The 19,830-nt window shown below is 52.6% G+C and overlaps 1 protein-coding gene across 1 annotated transcript in view; it reads right to left on the bottom strand.

Annotated features, from left to right (window-relative positions):
* GUCA1C (guanylate cyclase activator 1C) overlaps positions 1 to 19,830 on the bottom strand; it is a 169,894-nt gene that overhangs the window by 40,101 nt on the left and 109,963 nt on the right. The gene's annotated exons all lie outside the window — the stretch shown is intronic.

Consider the following 19,830-nt stretch of genomic DNA (forward strand, 5'->3'; position numbering starts at 1 on the left):
AGTTCGGGAAGCTTTTGAGTGAAAATCCCCATTGCAGTTCATGGATATTATTGTTTCAAAACCGTCCGATGGCTGCTTTGGAGTACAGTATATAAAATTGACCCTTTAGTGGAGATTGTTGCTACATATACAGATGTAGTGCTATTGCTATTTGGAGGAAAAGTGCAGACGAACGTAGCCCGAAAGCACCCCATTCAGTCTCCCTGCACTCACAAGGCCAGTAATTCTGGCTGCCCTGAAGGATTAAAGTATCAGGATTAACCTGCTTCTGAATGGGACTACCACAGCGTTAATCCTACCAGACCGCCACCTGTCTAAGAGCTGTGCAGAGATATCAGAAAGAAAGAGTCTCCCTCTCTGTCTCCCTGAATAGCTCTTACAGCAGTCCTAGCTATTTGTATTATTATTTTTAGTACAATACACAGTATTGAAGCATGGGGTTCTCCGGAGCTGATCCACATTAATTTCAGGTCCGTGGACCACCTGCTTCCCGAGACACCTACTCTTTCTCCTTCTTCTACTCTCTCTCTCTCTCTCTCTCTCTCTCTCTCTCTCTCTCTCTCTCTCTCTCTCTCTCTCTCTCTCTCTCTCTCTCTCTCTCTCTCCTCTCCTCTCCTCTCCTCTCCTCTCCTCTCCTCTTCTCTCTCTCTCTCTCTCTCGCCTCTCCTCTGTCTCTCTCTCTCTCTCTCTCTCGCCTCTCCTCTGTCTCTTTCTACTGCCTCCTCTCTCTCCCAGTCTAAGTTCTAAATGATTTTTTTAAAACCTTCACAAACTGTCCTGGTACAAGCTGTTTAAAAAAACCAAAAAACAAACAAACAAGATCTACAGCATGTTTACAGTTATTACTGCTTGCACGATGATGTCTTAATGGACCCTGTCGGAGGACGTCCTGTAGGCGAGGTCAGACAATAGTCCAAACGTGTAGTTTCAGGTTAAAGCAAATGTTAAATGGTTTTATTTCGCCACAGCAGAACTAAACATTTGGGCACACCACTGTTCCTTTAAGGCAATACAAAATCCATAGGAAACATTGCAGCAAAATAAGACCTACTACACATTGGGAGAACTTACTTACAATCCAAGCCCTATCTATCAGGCTGGCTGGCTATCTCCAGTTCCCAACCTTTTAACATATAGCACACCAGTCAGGAAACAATATTAAAGTTTTTACTGTGTTTTAGAGAGAGGGTTGGAAATCACTCTGGCTAGCAGCTTGCATAGGACAGCTCTGCAGTCTGAGACAGCCACCTTCCACAAGCATTACATTCCTTATCAAGGGTGGCTGTCAGCTGTCAGCTGTCTCTGCTTACTTCCTGATTGCCCAACCATTCTTCCTGAGTTAACCTTCTGAGTGTTGGATGAAGGACTCAGATGTATGTTTCCCAGGCATAACTATCAGTACCTGACTTTACCCTGTCACATACCTCCCCTGTTTGTGTGTGTCTAGGGCCCTACATGACTGAAGCCTGACACTCCACTCCTTGCGACATAAAATTGGCATTTCCATGCTCCTTCCCAGGCCTATGCTGTATATCAAAAGGGAAGGGCTGGAGGGCCATATACCACCGGGTCAACCTTGCGTTTGTGTCATTCATGGTGTTTAACCATTTCAAGGGTGTGTGGTCAGTGACTAGGGTGAAGTGTACCCCAGTGTCATAATGCCTCAAAGCCTCAATTGCCCATTTAACAGCGAGGCACTCTTTCTCAATGACAGAATACCAAACTTCCCTTGGGAACAGCTTCTGGCTGATGAACAATATGGGGTGTTCAACACCATCAAATTGTTGGGACAGAACTGCTCCCAGTCCTACCTCAGAGGCATCTGTCTGAATTATGAAGGGCTCTTTAAAATTTGCGAGTAAACAAGAAGACAAGAACAGTCTCCCACAGATCCCTTTTAACACTGCACAGACAGGCTAATTAAGTGTTAATAGGGGTATAATTATCCCTGTTATATTTATATAACTCTTTAAAATTTAGGTTCCGAAGAGCGGGGCCCTCTGACAGGCACTTCTTTAACATATCAAAAGCTCTTTGGCACTCCCAAGGCCATCTAACTTGGGTCGGGCACTCTTTTTTGTTAAATCTGTTAAGGGTGTTGTAATCTCTGAGAAATTTGGTATAAACCACCTATAATACCCTGCTAACCCCAAAAGGGAGCAGACCTGCGTCTTTGTCTGTGGGGTTGGGACTTCCTTTATGGCGGTCACTTTGCTGTCAAGAAGCCTTACTATCCCTCCCCTCCGCCATAGCTCATATATTTAGTAGTGGCTTTTCCCAGGGCACATTTTTTTGGATTGGCAGTGAGCCCTGCTTCTCTTAAGGATGTTAGTACTGCCCTAAACCTTTTTATATGGGACTGCCAGTGCCTCTATAGGTGACGAGGTCATCCAAGTAGGCAGCGGCATATGCCCTATGGGGTCGTAGCACTTTGTCCATTAATCTTTGGAACGTGGCTGGAGCCCCATTTAACCCAAATGGCATAGTGACAAATTGGTATAAACTGAGAGGGGTAGCTAAGGCAGTTTTGCATTTGGATTCTTCTGCTAAAGGAATCTGCCAATATCCTTTCGTGAGGTCTAGGGTGGAGATATACTCCGCTTTACCAAGGGAGTCAAGCAATTAATCCACCCTTGGCATTGGGTATGCATTGAACCTGGATACGGCATTTACCTTTTGGAGGTCCACGCAAAACCTCACTTTCTCATCTTTTTTAGGGTTCAACACTATAGGGCTACACCATTCACTGTGGGACTCCTCGATCACGCTCAATTCCAACATCTATGGCAATCTATAGGGACGGGACCGTAATTTTATGCTGGCTCCATCTCAATCCTATGGGACACTAAATCAGTCTGCCCTGGCAGCTCAGAAAAAAACATCTGGAAACTGGTCACATCATTCCAGTAGGTCTGACCTTTGTTCCGTTGTTAACTGCTCTCGCATAGGGACCTTGTGGTCATTGTAAGTACAGTACATTGTAAGTACAACAATAATGGGTATAGTAATGCACGTCCACTACCAAATTGAGTTGTATATCACAAATTAGTTTTAATAAAGCTGAAAACAGCCAAATTGAAAAGATATGTCCAATGGCTGAGGAAAGGGCAGAGGTGAGTGAAGATCTCATAGGACAGACACAATCGGCAATGAGGCATGGATTGGACATATAATTTGTTAATTTTATGGAGGGAGACATATGTGGTTTGGGCTCAGGGAAGTACCACGTGTTCCTCTTTTGAGGATCTGTGGGAACGGGCCCGAGGAAGGGGCACCCGCCCTGAAACGTTGTCCCCCTTATTCCACCACGTCAGCTTCTTTTTTGCCTTTTTTGGCATTTCTCTTATTTTTTGTTTTTTCTTCCCCCTTTTTCCCCCTTTTCCCTCTCCCCTCCTTCCTCACATGCCAATTAGGCATATTTTTGGTTATATTTTTTTTATCCCTAGATGTATGTAGCTTTGTAGCATCCATTCACTCTATATACTGCATACTAGTGTTTCATTATAATACAAATTCTTTATTTTGACATATCTCAGTGTTTGTGACGACTCAGGAGATTCCTTCCTCTCCTTGTCCCTCTCTCCCATCTCCTGTTACCCTTTCTACTCCTTCCCACTCCTCTCCTTCATCTCCTACCTCTCTCCCCTTGCCGCAGCGCGTTCCCCGCAAGTCTCGCATACTCACGTGCTCCCTTAGTCCCTGCTTTGATCCTCCCCGCTCCCTCTCCCCCGCGGTAGCTCCTTTACCTTCCCCTGTGATTCCATCTCCGAATCGCTATGATGGGAACCCCCTCAACTGCCTCGGGTTCTTAAACCAATGTTGCCTCCTCCTCGCGTGGTGCCCACGGCGTGCGTTCCGCGTGCCTGGTGACGCGTCCGGTGAGTGCACCCCCTCAGCCCACGAAGGACGCGCATACATGCTCCTCTCTGCCTTTGCTGGCCATCGCGCGGGCATAGGCCTCGTGCGTGTTCCCCTCCTCTTGGCTCCGTCCCCCTCCTGCGATCTTCCCCTGCTCTGTGCGGGCCGCGCCTGTGTTGCAAACTGTGCGCGCGCATCCCCAGCTTACAGGGGGAGCGCGCACAGACTCTTCTTATCAAGTTCCCCCTGTCTCCGCCTCCCAAGCTGTACAGGCCATTCCCCTGACTGCCCCTTCTGTCTCCTCCTCTTCTCCCCCTGACCTATCTCTAGCTTCTCCCACATCTCTCTCTACTCCTCCCCTATGTGTCATCGGTGCACCTTCCTTTATAATCCCTGTCTGTCCACCTCTTCCTCGCTCTGCATAGTTCCTGTTTCTCTGTGTGTACCTGACCTATGCTGTGCTCCCGCTGTGCTCCTGTGATTACCTGCTCCTGTGTTACTTTGGATTTCCCTGGCTTTGACCCCTGCTTACCCTGGACTACTCTGCTCTCTGGTATCCCTTTGAACCCTGCTACGCATACGACTTCGCTGACCTCTGGCTTCCTAGGACCTGGTTTGCCCTCTGACAACACTACCCTCTGGATCCCTGAACATTGGCAAACGGACACGACTATTCTCACGGACATTCCCCAAGCGTTGCAAGTATACACTAACAACTCTTCCAACAGGCCCAGCAACGCTATACCACACTCCGGGCTTGCTCCCACTGCTGTGGGTGTGTGGTATCATACCGTTCCCACCTCAGTACTGGGGTCTAGCTTGGTCTGCGGGCATACAGGCGTGACACTATGCAGAGCCCAACAAACGCAGACCCCCCTGAGGTGGGTACAAGTATTACCATAGAGGCCTTATGCTTTGTTAGCGATCAGCTGTCCACGGTTTCCCAGCAATTAGCCACCTTCACCCGTCAGGCGGGTTCCCCGCTTCTGCGCCAACAATGGCCAATACCTACGCCAGCCCTGGCCCACGGATTTTCTCTCTCCGAATCGCTATGATGGGAACCCCCTCAACTGCCTCGGGTTCTTAAACCAATGTGAGGGGCAGTTTGAGATGTCTCCCTCTCTGTTTCCTACAGGGCGTGCTAAGATTGCTTATATTTACACCCTACTCACCGGAGACGCCCTTGCCTTGGCCTCTCCCCTATGGGAGCGTGGAAGTGAAATAACGCAAGATTATACTTTATTCAGACGTGAATTTCAACTTGTGTTTGATACCCTTGCATGGCACGAGACAGCTGCCTTCTCCTTCTTCCATGTTTCTCAGGATCGAAATTCAGCTGCCATATACGCCATCGTGTTCCGTGCACTGGCCGCCGAAGTCCAAGGGAATGATGAGGTGCTAGCAGCTGCGTACTGGCACGGACTCTCAGATACGTTGAAAGACGATCTGGCTACTCACGCCCGACCTACGTCTCTGGAGGAACTCATCACCCTGAGTGTACGCATGGATCAGCGCATGCAGGAGCGATGACACGAGAAACACTGTTCCCGTTCTTCTCCCTCTGTTGTTTCTCACAGGTCAGTCGCTACTCCTCTCCTGGCCCTGGAGGCCTCGGAACCTATGCAGGTCGGCAGTCAACAACTTCAGGCAACCGAGAGAGCGCGGCGGCGCCAGAACAGGCTGTGTTTCTACTGTGCTTCCTCGGAACATCGTCTCCAGAATTGTCCCTTGAAGCCGGGAAACGGGCACACCCAGTAAAGGTAGAGGAGCTTCTACTGGGTACTGTCTCTCCTAACCCCTCTCCTTCCAAAGCTCTCCCAAAGAAGCTGATGCTACCAGCCACGCTGGAGGGTCCCAACCTTGTCGTAAAGGTCGAAGCATTCATCGATTTCGGATCGGGCGGTAATTTCCTGGACGAGCAGTTTGCAGTGGAGAATCAAATCCCCATGGTCAGAAGGAAGAGCCCAGTTGGCCTTGAGGCCATCGACGGATGACCACTCCAGCCGGCTTTCATCATCTGGGAGTCTATTCCTCTTACCTTGACCCTGGCTGATGGTCACAAGGAGGTAATTGTCTTTGACGTTTTCCAGTCTCCTTCCGTACAAATTATAATAGGATTGCCTTGGCTTCAACTCCACAATCCGCGCATTGATTGGTCCGGTATCTTGCCTATCCAGTGGACCTCGTCCGCAGATACTACGCCAGCGGATCGTCCCGTGGTTGTGCTTGCTGGTCTGAACTCCGTACCTGCCGATCATTCGTCCCTGCCTGCCGTGTACCATGAGTACCTGGATGTGTTCAACAAGGTACAAGCAGAGGTCCTCCCTCCTCATCGCCCGTACGATTGCCCTGTCGACCTCATTCCTGGGACTGTTCTGCCGAAGTCTAAGTCTTACCCACTCTCCATCCCGGAGACCGAGGCCATGACTACTTATATTCAAGAAAACCTGGAGAAAGGTTTCATCCGCAACTCCACCTCTCCTGCCGGTGCTGGGTTTTTTTTTGTGAAGAAGGATGGATCACTAAGGCCATGCATAGACTTCCGCGGACTCAATAAGATCACGGTGAAAAACAGGTATCCGCTTCCGCTCATTTCTGTAACTGTTCGATCGTCTCCAAGGGGCCTCTATTTTTTCAAAACTTGACTTAAGAGGTGTCTATAATCTCATTCGCATAAGGGAGGGAGACGAGTGGAAAACAGCATTTAACACACGTTCTGGACACTATGTATACCTTGTTATGCCCTTTGGGCTGTGTAACGCCCCGGCCGTGTTTCAGGAATTTATGAACGACATCTTCCGTGACGTTTTGGGAACTTTTGTCATTGTCTATCTAGACGACATCCTCATTTTTTCTAAAAATCTGGAGGAACACATTCAACATACCAAACTTGTGCTCTCCAGGCTTCGTTCTAACCGTCTTTACATCAAAATGGAGAAGTGTTTGTTTCACCAGGCTTCCACGGCCTTCCTAGGCTATATCATCTCCAGAAATATACTGGACACCTAACAAGCTCCAATAGGAGCTTGTTAGGTGTCCAGTATATTTCACAATTGTGTTTCAGCTAGTCCTGGCTGATTGGAGGTTGGCAACCTCCTACTTAATTTAAGCTCACCCCCTCCCGCATTTAAATGGTTAAGGGCTCACTCCATAGCATCTTCCACACAGGGGAACTTGTTTGCTTGCTGGATGGTTGTGACAACTCTAATGCAGAGTGCTTTTCCTGGTAATGTACAGGTTAATAAAGGCTTCAATCAGACTTAGAACTTTGCAACTAATATTGACAGATTTATTATAAATCATTCTTCCTGTTATTACACAGGTTATTAAGAATTTATATTAGCGTTAGGGACCCCTGAATTGTGGTCTGCCGTGAAGTTGGCTCAGGGGCTTACAACAATTTTGGCCACAAATGTCAAACTAAAAGACCATTTTACTTAATAGATATTTATACATATATATTTAGGCACTGTACCGTGTATGAGTTTCATTAGATGTGCTAAAACTGAGCTTTGTCTGTGTTTTATGTTCTGTCTCTGGTTTTAAATATATCATCTCCAGCCAAGATTTCTCCATGGACCCAGAGAAGCCTGAAGGCGGTTCTCGACTGGCCACTCCCTAATTCGCTCAAGGCTGTGCAACGTTTTCTTGGCATCGCCAATTATTACAGGAAGTTTATCAAAAAAAATTCTTCCATTGCCCTTCCCATCACCGCCTTGACCAAAAAGGGCACCGACGTCTCATCCTGGTCACCAGAGGCCATCGCAGCCTTTGAGACTCTCAAGAAGGCATTCGTGTCTGCCCCCATCCTTCGTCATCAGGATACCTCCCTTCCCTTTACTTTGGAGGTTGACGCCTCAGACGTAGGAGCTGGCGCAGTTCTGTCCCAGAAGACTTCTCCCCAAGAGAAACTCCATCCTTGTCGTTTTTTTTCACGGAAATTTTCAGCAGCAGAAAAGAATTATGATGTCGGTAATCGTGAACTTTTGGCCATTAAGTTGGCTCTCCAGGAATGGAGACATCTTTTAGAGGGTTCCAAGGAACCAATCGCCATTCTCACTGACCATAAAAATTTGTTATATATTGAGGGTGCTCGTCGCTTGGGCTACCGCCAGGCTTGCTGGTCACTCTTCTTTTCCCGCTTCAACTACACCATCTCTTATATTCCTGGTACCAAAAATGTGAAAGCGGACGCCCTTTCTCGTCAGTTTGCCTCCGAGTCCGAGGCCAAAGAAATCTCAGAACCCATTCTCCCGGCCAAGTGCATAGTCTCGGCTAACAACTTTGATGTAAGGCACAAGCACATATTCCCAGCAGGTTCAGGGTACCAGAAGGACGTCTCTACGCGGCTCCACGTTTCCACCATAAAGTCTTACTTTGGGGTCATTCCTCTAGAGCAGTTGTCATCCAGGCTTCAAGAGGACGGCTGATCTCATTAAGCGGACTTTTTGGTGGCCTAAGATGAATCAAGATATTCTCAATTTTACTTCCGCCTGTCCTGTATGTGCCCAGAGTAAAACCCTCTATCATAAGCCTTCTGGACTTTTGCTACCCCTTCCCATTCCTGAACAACCCTGGAAACACATTTCAATGGACTTTATCGTTGAACTGCCTGTGTCCAAAGGGATGAACACTATTTTGGTCGTGGTTGATAGATTTTCAAAGCAGGCTCACTTTATTCCCCTCAAGGGTCTTTCCAACTCGGCCACCTTGGCGGATGTCTTCTCCAAAGAGATCTTCAGGCTGCATGGCGTTCCCATTTCTATCGTCTCAGACCGTGGGTCCCAGTTCATCTCAAAATTCTGGCGAGCTTTCTCTCAAAGATTGGGTATCTCCTTCTCCTCTGGATATCATCCACAAACCAACGGTCAAACTGAAAGGATGAACCAAACTCTCGAACAGTATCTAAGATGCTTCATTTCTGACTCACAAGATAACTGGGTGGATCTTCTACCATGGGCCGAATTTGCCATTAATTCCTTAAGGAACGAGTCTACTCAGGAGTCTCCTTTCTTTATCAACTGTGGCTTTCACCCCAGTAGTCTCCCTCTCTCACCTTCTCCTTCTGGTGTTCCTGCAGCCGACTCTCATATCACCAACTTGCAAGAATCCTGGAAAAAGATTCTCAAGTCCTTACGGTCTGCGGTGGCCAAATAAAAGACCAAGGCTGATCGTCACCGCCAAAAAGGTCCGTCGTTCAAACCTGGTGATCTGGTCTGGCTGTCATCCAAAAATATTAGGCTCAAAATTCCTTCACCCAAACTGTCTCCTAGATTCTTGGGACCATTCAAAATCCTAGAGAAGGTTAATCCTGTAGCCTATCGCCTTGAGCTTCCCCCCTCAATGAAAATTCCGTCAGTCTTTCACGTTTCCCTCCTTAAGTAATTTGTGTCCAGCCCTCATTTCCCGGATCCCTCTCGGAGACCTAGTCCAGTGTCCACCCTGGGTCAACAGGAGTACGAGATACAGTCTCTCATCGACTCGCGTGTCTCCAAAAAAGGACTTCAGTTTTTAGTACACTGGAAGGGCTATGGTCCTGAGGAACGTTCCTGGGTACCGGCACATCACGTCCACGCCCCAAGGTTGCTTTCCCAGTTTCACCAGAAATTCCCCCTTAAACCGTGGTTGGATCACTTGGAGATTGATCCTCAAGGGGGGATACTGTGACGACTCAGGAGATTCACTCCTCTCCTTGTCCTTCTCTCCCATCTCCTGTTACCCTTTCTACTACTTCCCACTCATATCCTTCATCTCCTACCTCTCTCCCCTTGCCGCAGCGCGTTCCCCGCAGGTCTCGCATACTCACGTGCTCCCTTAGCCCCTGCTTTGATCCTCCCCGCTCCCTCTCCTCCGCGGTAGCTCCTTTACCTTCCCCTGTGGTGCCATCCGTCCTGTTGCCTCCTCCTTGCGTGGTGCCCGCGGCGCGGGGTTCCGCGCGCCTGGTGATGCGTCCGGTGTGTGCACCCCATCAGCCCATGGAGGACACACGTACATGCTCCTCTCTGCCTTTGCTGGCCATCGTGCTTGCACAGGCCTCACGCATGTTCCCCTCCTCCTGGCTCTGTCCTCCTCCTGCGGTCTTCCCCTGCTCCGTGCAGGCCGCGCCTGTGTTGCAACCTGTGTGCGCGCATCCCCAGCTTAGAGGGGGCGCGCGCACAGACTCTTCTTATCAGGTTCCCCCTGTCTCCACCTCCCAAGCTGTACAGGCCATTCCCCTGACTGCCCCTTCTGTCTCCTCCTCTTCTCCCCCTGACCTATCTCTAGCTTCTCCCACATCTCTCTCTACTCCTCCCCTATGTGTCATCGGTGCACCTTCCTTTATAATCCCTGTCTGTCCACCTCTTCCTCGCTCTGCATAGTTCCTGTTTCCCTGTGTGTACCTGACCTATGCTGTGCTCCCTCTGTGCTCCTGTGATTACCTGCTCCTGTGTTACTTTGGATTTCCCTGGCTTTGACCCCTGCTTACCCTGGACTACTCTGCTCTCTGGTATCCCTTTGAACCCTGCTACGCATACGACTCTGCTGACCTCTGGCTTCCTAGGACCTGGCTTGCCCTCTGACGACTCTACCCTCTGGATCCCGAACATTGGCAAACGGACACGACTATTCTCACGGACATTCCCCAAGCATTGCAAGTATACACTAATAACTCTTCCAACAGGCCCAGCAACGCTATACAGTGGCGACACACTTTATTCTCGCTCGGCTAGTCCCGCGAATTCGGGTATACCCGGGTGTATTCAGGTTTCTGATCATTTTCTGCCAGAGTGCATTGCGTTATTTTCCCGGCAGGGATTTAAGCATTTTATTCCGGCTGGCTGAAATACTGCAATGCCGTGTAAAAACACATGGTGGCGCTTGCGAGCTGTTCTCTTTGAAGCCGTCCCCTATAATGAATTGTAATGTAGTATATATACTGTATATATATATATACTGTATAACAACTACCCTATAACCCCTAACATACAGTACTGTACACATACAGTACTGTATATATGTACATACATAAATGATACTACTGTATGGGCGGCGGGGGCGAGATGTGTTTGCAGCAGAGAGAGAACCGCTGCTCTCTCTCTGCGCAAACATCGGCACATTAAAAATTATTTGAAATACATTTTTATTGATAGTGTAGATGTGCAGGGGGTCTCCGGAGCTGAACCGCGTTGGTTTCAGGTCTGGGGACCCCCTGCTCCCCGAGATACAGCCCCCTTTATGAGGTGCCGGTATCCCTCTGCTTGGTTTAAAGGTCCCGATCACGTGATCGCGGCCTGTAAACCAAGCAGAGCAGAGGGATACCGGCACCCCCTAAAGGGGCCTGTATCTCGGGGAGCAGGGGGTCCCCAGACCTGAAACCAGTGCGGTTCTGCTCCGGAGACTCTCTGCACATGTACAGTATAAATAAAACACATACAGTATACAGTATAAATAAAACACATACAGTATATACAGTAAATAAACACTCGTTCTTTACCTTAGCGGCTATGCGCTATGGTAAAGAAGCAGCATTTCTGTATTTTAATAATATTGTACAGTGAGCAGGGGGTTCCCTGAGCCAGAAATTAATGCTCAGGGACCCCCCCCTGCTCCTGCTCAATATTATTAAAAATACAGAAATGCTGCTTCATTACCATAGCGGATAGCCGCTAAGGCAATGAAGGGGTTAACCCACCGTGCCCGCTAAAAATGTATTTCAAATTTATTTATTGTCATTTATTTATTTATTTATTTAGATTTATTTATTTATTTTTTGGCGGCTGCTGTGTGTGAGTTTTTTTTTAATATGGGTAGCGGGGGTGGGTGAAGGGGGTATTAGCCCCAACGGTGCTTGTTTAGGGCTTGCGGGGGGGGGTAGCGGGGGGGCTTAACCCCTTCATGACCGTAGCGGTATTAACTGCTACGGTCGTGAAGGGGTTAAGTGCACCCGCAACCCCCCCGCAAGTCCTAAACTCACACCAAGGGCCAAATACCCCCCTCACCCATCCCCACTACCCACAATAAAGCGGGCACGGTGGGTTAACCCCTTCATTGCCTTAGCGGCTATCCGCTATGGTAATGAAGCAGCATTTCTGTATTTTTAATAATATTGAGCAGGAGCAGGGGGGGGTCCCTGAGCATTAATTTCTGGCTCAGGGAACCCCCTGCTCACTGTACAATATTATTAAAATACAGAAATGCTGCTTCTTTACCATAGCGCATAGCCGCTAAGGTAAAGAACGAGTGTTTATTTACTGTATATACTGTATGTGTTTTATTTATACTGTACATGTGCAGAGGGTCTCCGGAGCAGAACCGCACTGGTTTCAGGTCTGGGGACCCCCTGCTCCCCGAGATACAGGCCCCTTTAGGGAGTGCCGGTATCCCTCTGCTCTGCTTGGTTTACAGGCCGCGATCACGTGATCGGGACCTTTAAACCAAGCAGAGGGATACCGGCACCTCATAAAGGGGGCTGTATCTCGGGGAGCAGGGGGTCCCCAGACCTGAAACCAACGCGGTTCAGCTCCGGAGACCCCCTGCACATCTACACTATCAATAAAAATGTATTTCAAATAATTTTTAATGTGCCGATGTTTGCGCAGAGAGAGAGCAGCGGTTCTCTCTCTGCTGCAAACACATCTCGCCCCCGCCGCCCATACAGTAGTATCATTTATGTATGTGCATATACAGTACTGTATGTGTACAGTACTGTATGTTAGGGGTTATAGGGTAGTTGTTATACAGTATATATATATATACTGTGTATATACAGTACTGTATATATATACTGCATTACAATTCATGAATTTATGCCATCTGGTGGACACGCGAAGCATTGCAGCCTATTAAATCCTGATCATTATCATTTAACAGATCAGGCCCCCGTCAGCCAGGCATGAACCGTGGCTGGGAAGGCAAACGCAACGGGGCTTGTTAGAGGTGAGGAGCGGCGTATTCCAGGTATTTGCCAGGTACAAACTGGTCATTTGCTCGAATAAAGTGTGTCGCAGCAGTACCATACTCCAGGCTTGCTCCCACTGCTGTGGGTGTGTGGTATCATACCGTTCCCACCTCAGTACTGGGGTCTAGCTTGGTCTGCGGACATACAGGCGTGACAGTGTTGAATCATAATTTTTGATATTTATATATTCTTGTTCCTTTTGTTTTAGTGCTGGGAACACCCACCAATTTCCTGTACTAGTTTTGGGAAGGTCTAGGGCAGGCCTGCACAACACATAAAGCGAGAAGGGCCGAACTGCTCCAAGGAAAAAAAAATTGGGCAGCACGGGTAAATCATCATCATCATCATCATCATCATCATCATCATCATCATCATCATCATCATCATCATCATCATCATCATCATCATCATCATCATCATCATCATCATCATCATCATCATCATATATCTCACAAGCACCCCTCATCATCATCCTCATATCTCCCCCAGAACACCTCATTATCAACCTTTGAGATACTCCCCATCTATCTCTCATACCCCCATCTCTCCCCCTCACCCACACACATAATACTCCCCCTCCACATCAAACACACAATACCCCCCTACACAACACACACATCCCACCCCTACACAACACACACATCCCACCCCCCCTGCACCTCACATCCTTCTCCCCCTGCACCTCACATCACTCTCCCCCCTGCACCTCACATCACTCTCCCCTTGCACCTCACATAATTCTCCCCCCACTGCACCTCACATTATTCTCCCCCCTGCATCTCACATCTCTCCCCTCCTGCACCTCACACCATTCTCCCCCCTTGCACCTCCAATCACCCCCCTTGCACCTCCAATCACCCCCGCTACACCTCCAAGACCCTCCCCTGCACCTCACATCACTCCCTGCACATCCCCTCCCCCCTTCACATCACCCCCTGCACATCAACTCCCCTGCACATCACCCCCCCTTCACATCACCCCTCCTTCACATAACCCCCCCCCTGCACATCACCTCCCCTGCACATCACCCCCCCTTCACATCACCCCCCCTTCACATCACCCCCCCCTGCACATCACAACACCCCTCCTGCACAACACCTCCCCTGCATATCATCCCCCTGCACCTCACCCCCTGCACCTCACATCACCCCCCCGTCACATCACCCCCCTTCACATCACCCCCCCTTCACATCACCCCCCCTGCACATCACCCCCCCTTCACATCACCCCCCTTCACATCACACCCCCTGCACATCACAACACCCCTCCTGCACATCACCTCCCCTGCATATCACACCCCTGCACCTCACCCCCTGCACCTCACATCACCCCCCCTTCACATCACCCCCCCTGCACATCACCGCCCCTTCACATCACTCCCCTGCACACCACCCCCTGCACATCACCCCCCTCTTAAAATCACCCCCCCCTGCACATCACCCCCCCTGCACATCACCCCCCCTTCACATCACCCCCCCTTCACATCACCCCCCCTTCACATCACCCCCCCTTCACATCACCCCCCTTCACATCACCTCCCCCCGTTCACATCACCCCCTTTACATCACCCCCCCTGAACATCACCCCCCCTGCACATCACCCCCCCTGCACATCACCCCCCTGCACATCATCCCCCTGCACATCACCCCCTCTGCACATCACCCTCCCCCTGCACATCACCCCCCTGCACATCACCCCCCCTGCACATCACCCACCCCTGCACATCACCCACCCCTGCACATCACCCCCCCTGCACATCACCCCCCCTGCACATCACCTCCCCTGCACATCACCCCTCACCCTTCACATCACCCCCCCCCCTGCACACCACCTCCCCTGCATATCACCCCCCTTCACATCACCCCCCCTGCACATCACATCACCCCTCCTGCACATCACCTCCCCTGCACATCACCCCTCCTGCAATTCACCCCCCTTCACATCACCCCCGTGCACATCACTCCCCTGCACATCACCCCCCTTCACATCACCCCCCCTGCACATCACCACCCCTTCACATCACTGCACCCTTCACATCACTCCCCTGCACATCACCCCCCCTGCACATCACCCCCCCTGCACATCACCCCCCCTGCACATCACCCCCTCCCTGCACATCACCCCCTCCCTGCACATCACCCCCCCTGCACATCACCCCCCCATGCACATCACCCCCCTGCACATCACCCACCCCTGCACATCACCCCCTGCACATCACCCCCCCTGCACATCACACCCCCTGCACATCACCTCCCCTGCACATCACCCCTCCCGCTTCACATCACCCCCCCTGCACACCACCTCCCCTACACATCACCCCCCTCTTCACATCACCCCCCCTTCACATCACCCCCCCCCTGCACATCACATCACCCCTCCTGCATATCACCTCCCATGCACATCACCCCCCTGCACCTCACCCCCTGCACCTCACATCACCCCCCCTTCACATCACCCCCCTTCACATCACCCCCCCTTCACATCACCCCCTTCACATCACCCCCCTTCACATCACCTCCCCCCGTTCACATCACCCCCTTCACATCACCCCCCCCCCTTTACATCACCCCCCCTGAACATCACCCCCCCTGCACATCACCCTCCTGCACATCATCCCCCTGCACATCACCCCCCCTGCACATCACCCTCCCCCTGCACATCACCCCCCCCTGCACATCACCCCCCCTGCACATCACCCACCCCTGCACATCACCCCCCCTGCACATCAACCCCCTGCACATCACCTCCCCTGCACATCACCCCTCACCCTTCACATCACCCCCCCCTGCACACCACCTCCCCTGCATATCACCCCCCTTCACATCACCCCCCTGCACATCACATCACCCCTCCTGCACATCACCTCCCCTGCACATCACCCCTCCTGCAATTCACCCCCCTGCACATCACCCCCGTGCACATCACCCCCCTTCACATCACCCCCCCTGCACATCACCCCCCCTTCACATCACTGCACCCTTCACATCACTCCCCTGCACATCACCCCCCCTGCACATCACCCCCCCTGCACATCACCCCCCCTGCACATCACCCCCTCCCTGCACATCACCCCCCTGCACATCACCCCCCCATGCACATCACCCCCCTGCACATCACCCACCCCTGCACATTACCCCCTGCACATCACCCCCCCGTGCACATCACACCCCCTGCACATCACCTCCCCTGCACATCACCCCTCCCCCTTCACATCACCCCCCCTGCACACCACCTCCCCTACACATCACCCCCCTCTTCACATCACCCCCCCTTCACATCACCCCCCCCTGCACATCACATCACCCCTCCTGCATATCACCTCCCATGCACATCACCCCCCTGCACCTCACCCCCTGCACCTCACATCACCCCCCCTTCACATCACCCCCCTTCACATCACCCCCTTCACATCACCCCCCTTCACATCACCCCCCCTGAAAATCACCCCCGTGCACATCACCTCCCCTGCACATCACCCCCCTGCACATCACCCCTGTGCACATCACTCCCCTGCACATCACCCCCCTGCACATCACCCCCCCTTCACATCACCGCCCCTTCACATCACTCCCCTGCACATCACCCCCCCTTCACATCACCGCCCCCTTCAAATCACTCCCCTGACATCACCCCCTGGACATCACCCCCCTGCACATCACCTCCCCTGCACATCACCCCTCCTGCAATTCACCCCCCTTCACATCACCCCCGTGCACATCACTCCCCTGCACATCACCCCCCTTCACATCACCCCCCCTGCACATCACCACCCCTTCACATCACTGCACCCTTCACATCACTCCCCTGCACATCACCCCCCCTGCACATCACCCCCCCTGCACATCACCCCCCCTGCACATCACCCCCTCCCTGCACATCACCCCCTCCCTGCACATCACCCCCCCTGCACATCACCCCCCCATGCACATCACCCCCCTGCACATCACCCACCCCTGCACATCACCCCCTGCACATCACCCCCCCTGCACATCACACCCCCTGCACATCACCTCCCCTGCACATCACCCCTCCCCCTTCACATCACCCCCCCTGCACACCACCTCCCCTACACATCACCCCCCTCTTCACATCACCCCCCCTTCACATCACCCCCCCCCTGCACATCACATCACCCCTCCTGCATATCACCTCCCATGCACATCACCCCCCTGCACCTCACCCCCTGCACCTCACATCACCCCCCCTTCACATCACCCCCCTTCACATCACCCCCCCTTCACATCACCCCCTTCACATCACCCCCCTTCACATCACCTCCCCCCGTTCACATCACCCCCTTCACATCACCCCCCCCCCTTTACATCACCCCCCCTGAACATCACCCCCCCTGCACATCACCCTCCTGCACATCATCCCCCTGCACATCACCCCCCCTGCACATCACCCTCCCCCTGCACATCACCCCCCCCTGCACATCACCCCCCCTGCACATCACCCACCCCTGCACATCACCCCCCCTGCACATCAACCCCCTGCACATCACCTCCCCTGCACATCACCCCTCACCCTTCACATCACCCCCCCCTGCACACCACCTCCCCTGCATATCACCCCCCTTCACATCACCCCCCTGCACATCACATCACCCCTCCTGCACATCACCTCCCCTGCACATCACCCCTCCTGCAATTCACCCCCCTGCACATCACCCCCGTGCACATCACCCCCCTTCACATCACCCCCCCTGCACATCACCCCCCCTTCACATCACTGCACCCTTCACATCACTCCCCTGCACATCACCCCCCCTGCACATCACCCCCCCTGCACATCACCCCCCCTGCACATCACCCCCTCCCTGCACATCACCCCCCTGCACATCACCCCCCCATGCACATCACCCCCCTGCACATCACCCACCCCTGCACATTACCCCCTGCACATCACCCCCCCGTGCACATCACACCCCCTGCACATCACCTCCCCTGCACATCACCCCTCCCCCTTCACATCACCCCCCCTGCACACCACCTCCCCTACACATCACCCCCCTCTTCACATCACCCCCCCTTCACATCACCCCCCCCTGCACATCACATCACCCCTCCTGCATATCACCTCCCATGCACATCACCCCCCTGCACCTCACCCCCTGCACCTCACATCACCCCCCCTTCACATCACCCCCCTTCACATCACCCCCTTCACATCACCCCCCTTCACATCACCCCCCCTGAAAATCACCCCCGTGCACATCACCTCCCCTGCACATCACCCCCCTGCACATCACCCCTGTGCACATCACTCCCCTGCACATCACCCCCCTGCACATCACCCCCCCTTCACATCACCGCCCCTTCACATCACTCCCCTGCACATCACCCCCCCTTCACATCACCGCCCCCTTCAAATCACTCCCCTGACATCACCCCCTGGACATCACCCCCCTGCACATCACCCCCCTGCACATTACACCCCCGCACATCACCCCCCCCTTAAAATCACCCCCCCCTGCACATCACCCCCCCTGCACATCACCCCCCCTTCACATCACACCCCCTTCACATCACACCCCCTTCACATCACCCCCCTTCACATCACCCCCCCTTCACATCACCCCCCCTTCACATCACCCCCCCTTCACATCACCTCCCCCCGTTCACATCACCCCCCTTCACATCACCCCCCATCACATCAACCCCCCTGCACATCACCCCCCCTGCACATCCCCCACCCCTGCACCCCTGCACATCACCCCCCGCTGTACATCACCCCCCTGCACATCACCCCCCCTGCACATCACCCCCCCTGCGCGTCACCCCCCCTTCATATCACCCCCCTTCACATCACCCCCCCCCTGCACATCACCCCCCCTGCACATCACCCCCCCTGTACATCACCCCCCTGCACATCACCCCCCCTGCACATCACCCCCCTGCACCTCACCCCCCTGCACCTCACCCCCTGGACCTCACCCCCTGTACCTCACCCCCTGCACCTCACCCCCTGCACCTCACCTCACCCCCTGCACATATCCCCCTCCCTTGCACATCACATCACCCCACTGGACATATCCCCCTTCACGTCACATCACCCCCTGCACCTCCTCACCTCACATCAGCCCCTGCACCTCCCCTACACCTCCCCTCACCTCACCTCAGATCATGGCGGGACTGCGCACGCTCACAAGCAGCGGGCACTGGAATTGCCGCACTGCAAGAGCGTGCAGTCTTGAGAGCGGGCTGGGGGAGAGGAGGGGGAGAGCGGGCTCGGCTCGTGGGGGGAGGGAGAGGGGGCTGGGCTCGCGGGGGGAGGGAGAGGGGGCTCATCTCGCGGGGGGAGGGAGAGGGGGCTCGGCTCGCGGGGGGAGGGAGAGCGGACTCGGAAGGAGGAGGAGGAGGAGGGGGGGGAAAGCAGCAGCTGCCGCCGCGGGCCGCACAGTTAGTGCCGGCGGGCCGCATGCAGCCCGCGGGCCGCGTGTTGTGCAGGCCTGGTCTAGGGTAACTCCCTTTGTTCCCCAGCACCTGACGTTTTACTGTTTTTTTAGTTATTCATGGAGTGCTGCCTATAACACATACTTTTGGTATGATTTCCCTTCTGTAGGCTTGCACCTGCTTCTTGACATATACCTGTTCCATGTCTTCCAATCAGGAACAGGATGCTCTGCAGGCAAACACACATACATTTGCCTATACCGAGATAGATGCAGCAAGAATAGCTACATTATGTCTAGGGAGCAGGGATTTCCTATTAGAGGATCATGCACCCAATATACCAAAGGATCTTGAAAAAGCTTTAGACACAAGACCAACTGTGAGCTACATGCAACCACTTTTGCAGAATACTTTCGACTGAAATGTATCTACGATGTACAGTACACTAAAACCAACATTATTCTCAGATCAGAAAGTATTCTGCGAGAAATGGGACAGTATATTAAATAAATGTTCATCAGACCTTATTATCCTCACCATTGAATATATCCAGAAAGATTTTGCAAAACAAGCTTACACATCACTAGGCTAGAAGAAACTCTAAAACCACACTCCAGACAAATTATATAACTAATCTTA

Source organism: Ascaphus truei, chromosome 3 (assembly GCF_040206685.1).
Source record: "Ascaphus truei isolate aAscTru1 chromosome 3, aAscTru1.hap1, whole genome shotgun sequence".
Classification (NCBI taxonomy): Eukaryota; Metazoa; Chordata; class Amphibia; order Anura; family Ascaphidae; genus Ascaphus; species Ascaphus truei.